The sequence below is a fragment of the Triticum urartu genome, unplaced genomic scaffold (genome assembly GCF_003073215.2).
Source record: "Triticum urartu cultivar G1812 unplaced genomic scaffold, Tu2.1 TuUngrouped_contig_7262, whole genome shotgun sequence".
Taxonomy (NCBI): domain Eukaryota; kingdom Viridiplantae; phylum Streptophyta; class Magnoliopsida; order Poales; family Poaceae; genus Triticum; species Triticum urartu.
The window spans coordinates 2,824-7,065 of NW_024118092.1; the positions used below are offsets into that span (position 1 = coordinate 2,824).

Below are 4,242 nucleotides of genomic sequence, written 5' to 3' on the forward strand. Positions count from 1 at the left end.
TAAACGATCAAGTGCTAAGCTAACAGAATGGGTCAAGTCAATCACATCATTCTCTAATGATGTGATCCCGTTCATTAAATGACAACTCATGTCTATGGCTAGGAAACCTAACCATCTTTGATTAACGAGCTAGTCAAGTAGGGGCATACTAGTGACTCTCTGTTTGTCTATGTATTCACATATGTACTAAGTTTCCGGTTAATACAATTCTAGCATGAATAATAAAATTTATCATGATATAAGGAAATATAAATAACAACTCTATTATTGCCTCTAGGGCATATTTCCTTCAGTAATTGCTACCATCATCTTTCAATTTAGCTTTCTCAAGGAATACATTAAAATTCAAAGGAACAGTGGTACGGGCCATAGATCTACAACAACATAGACATGTAAAAATACTATCAGATACTAAGTTCATGATAAATTAAAGTTTAATTAATCATATTACTTAAAAACTCCTACTTAGATAGACATGTCTATAATCATCTAAGCCGGGAAGCTCAGCTAGGCGCCAAAATAGACCTCCTCCTCGTCTCATCTTCTTGGCCGGGAAGAAAGGAAGCGCCGGAGACCAGGCCATGGTGGCGCCGCTGGAGTTCCTGGAGCCACGCTCGCGGGCCTCTACCAGCGGGGGCTTGGGCACCAGCTCGCCCTCGCCCTCGTCCAGGTCCGGCTGACTAGATCCATCCCTCCTTCCTATCCCTAGTCCTGGTGAGCTAGTTAGTACTGTATCATGTAGCAGGGACCTCGCATCTAGTTTTAGGATTGAGGGATGCGCTTTTGGCCGGCCGGTTGGTTCGATTCCATCTGATCTCCCCTAACATTAGGATAACACTAATTGATAAACACTCCATAGGCCCGGGGAGTCTGAATTGGGCGAGGCTCTCTTTTCCTCCTGTTATCTCTTTCTTTTAAGCTTCATTATTTGGACCAAATCCACGGCAAATTGCCAGATTTCTGCAGAGATTCTTGCAAAGGGAAAAACTGAAACACATATGCAGTATCTATATGATGCATGTCTCCAGTTTTTTCAATGCCAACAACGTGTTTTGGCTGTATATATTTGTAGCTAGCTACATGGTTCGGCTGCGCATACGTATGTGACCAGAAAAAGAATTGCGCCAATGGCTGTGTCCGACGACAATGCTGGGAGATTTTTTGTCCTCTATCCTGGTAATTAGTACTTCCTCCGTTCCTAAATACAAGTCCTTTTAGAGATTCCAATATGAACTGTATACGGAGCAAAATGAGTGAATCTACACTCTTAAATATGTCTATATACATCCGTATGTAGTTTCTAATGAAATCTCTAAAAATACTTATATTTAGAAAAAGAGGGAGTATCATGTCGCAGCATGTTCTAATCTACTTTTAGGGTTGAGAGACGTTTTGGCTATTTGGTTGGTAGTTCGATTCCATCTGGCACTCCACAGGCCTGGGGATTCTCAAGGGGGAGACACACAGCAGTCGCTCTCTTTCGCTCTTGTTATGATCTCTTTAAGCATCATTATTTGGAGTGAATTCATGGCAAATTGTTGGATTTTCCTGAAGATTTGTAAAGGGAAAAATTTGAAACATGTATGCACTGACAAGTGACCTACTTACTTCAGGATTGGTCTGTAGTATTTATATATGATGAATGTCTCCTGTTTTTTCAAGGCAAATAGTGTGTTTGTTCTGTATATTTGTAGCAACATACATAGTTTGGCTGCACATACTTGTGTGACTAGAAAAAGAATGGCATCCGCTGCTGCTGATATTAGTACCTGGGAGTACCTACTTGTTGAGAGTTGATACTAGTGGGGCTAGCTGATACAATCATCGATGCCTAGTTGCTAACACTGTCTCTTTAGATTGTCCGGCAAAAAAGCTTGGTTGGCTTGCTTCACCGCATCGTGATTCACTGTGTTTGGTTTGTTAATTATGTATGTCATGACCTGCAATTCTTAATGCAATGTGACCTGTGATTTGCGGATCAGCTGATGAAGATATTTACTATCATTCTTAGGTATTTTACTATAACTGCTAGACGAGTGCGAGTCATATATTCCAGAGACCGCCATGTGGTGTGCGTGCGGTAGAACTTCACCAGCGAGCCCATCGGTGTGAGGCCCACTTCAACTGTAAAAGGTGCCCAACAGTGAGTGCCCTTCCGTCTCACTTGCCTTCCTTGACGATGTGTGTTTGCAATCTTTTCTGAGAGCAAAAAATGCATTCTTTCTTTTCTGAGAGGAGAAATGCATTTCAGGAGAGGAGGCTATGCCATAGGTTGGTCTGTAGTAGGCACTTTTTGCTCTGTTTGGCTGTGACATGGTGTTTCTCTTGTTACTTACTCTAGCGACTACTGTTGTGTTTGCTGGATCAAGTATATAGCAAGAGCATTAACATCATGTTTAGTTTCTGCGCAATCAGAGAGTTAATTAAGATTGTAGCAAAGGGAATGTGACTGACTATGAACTTGTCTTGTATGCATGCACATCTCTGTAGCTTCTATGGCCACAATCATGTGGAATGCAGGGAAATGAACAATTTGGGCATAAAAGACATGCTCTATGTACATCTCCACCACCTTCCAAGCTTAGTTTGGAATTGATGGGAATTTAAATTGAGTGCACGGAAATCACCTTGTTATGTCGTTACAATGGTATCTATTTTCAGTAGGTTAATTAGGAGTTTTAAGACGCTGCAAAAAGTCAAAGTGACTGTGATCTGTTGTATATATACTACTCATCCATGATTGTAGGGCTGCACCTGCTGTTGCTAACATTGTACCTTAGAGTGTCTTGTAAAATAACTGGTTGGCTTGCTTTAGAGAATGTTGTCTGGTTCAATTTTGTATATATACTACCCCTCACCCTCTCCCGCGCCCCTCTTCTCCGCCGCCCAGTCTCTTGGTTCAATTTTTCCCTTTCTGATGCGAGTGCTGTTTGGTTTCCTCGTGCAGCTAGGTGACCGAAATAGATCCTCCTCCTCGTCTCGTCTTCTTGGACGACAAGAAAGGAAGAGCCGGAGACCAGCCAATGCTGCCACTGCTGGAGTTCATGGAGGACCTCTACCCACGGACGCCCTGGCACCAGCGCACCCTAAACCTCCTGGCCCTCTTCGTCGTCCACGTCCGGCTGACTCGATCCATCCCTCCCTATCCGCCGCCTGTCTGCCAGTTAGTATCATGTAGCGGCGACCTCTGATATGCTTTTAGAGCCGAGAAGGAGACGCCCTTTTGGCTGCTTGGTTGGTAATTCGATTCCATTTGGCACTCCATAGGCTTTGTGGATTCTCAAGGGGGAGAGGCATGGGCAGTCACTCTCTTTTACTCTTGTTATTATCTCTTGAAGCTTCATTATTTGTAGTGCATTCACAAAAAAATGTTCGTCTCGCAGAGATTTGTCACACAATACATACATACGGAAATTCGTATGCAGTGACCTACCCACTTCAGCGTCGATCTGTAGTTTTTTCAAGGCAAACAGTGTGTTTTGTCTGTATATCTGTAGCTACATACATAGTTTGGCTGGATGTTTGTACATGGCTACAAAGAATGGTGCCGATGGCTGTGGCGGATGCCAATGCTGGGAGATTCGGGGTCCCCCGTCCTGGTAGTTATTACTATAACGTAGCGCGGTCTGATCTGTAATAGGGTTGAGGGAGACACCCTTTTGGCTGCCTGGTAAGGTGGCCCACTTGGATCTACTTTAGCTCCGTGCTTTATTAGTGACCACTTTACTGTGATATATGTTGGGGAACGTAGCAATAATTCAAAAAATTTCTACGTGTCTCCAAGATCAATTTAGGAGATGCTAGCAACGAGAGAGAGGGAGTGCATCTTCATACCCGTGAAGATCGCTAAGCGGAAGCGTTACAAAAACGCGGTTGATGGAGTCGTACTCACGGCGATTCAAATCGCGGAAGATATGATCTAGCGCCGAACGGACGGCGCCTCCGCGTTCAACACACGTACAGCCCGAGGACGTCTCCTCCTTGATCCAGCAAGCGGAGAGGAGAAATTGAGGGAGAACTCCAGCAGCACGACAGCGTGGTGGCAATGGAGCTCGTGGTTCTCCGGCAGAGCTTCGCTAAGCACTACGGAGGAGGAGGAGTTGGAGGAGGAGAGGGCTGCACCAGGGAAGGGTGTGCGGCTGCCCTCTCTCTCCCTCACTATATATAGGGGGAAGGGGGGAGGAGGAGGCGCCCTAGGGTTTCCCTAGGGGATGGGCGGCGGCCACAGGGGAAACCCTAGAT

The 4,242-nt window shown here is 44.9% G+C and overlaps 1 long non-coding RNA gene across 1 annotated transcript; it reads left to right on the forward strand.

Moving 5' to 3' along the window:
- The first annotated feature begins 501 nt into the window (after positions 1-501).
- LOC125531497 lies at positions 502-3,432 on the forward strand. Its single transcript, XR_007293278.1, has 3 exons — positions 502-670; positions 2,012-2,143; positions 2,948-3,432. It is a non-coding gene; the product is annotated as an uncharacterized LOC125531497 (long non-coding RNA).
- The last annotated feature ends 810 nt before the right edge of the window (positions 3,433-4,242 follow it).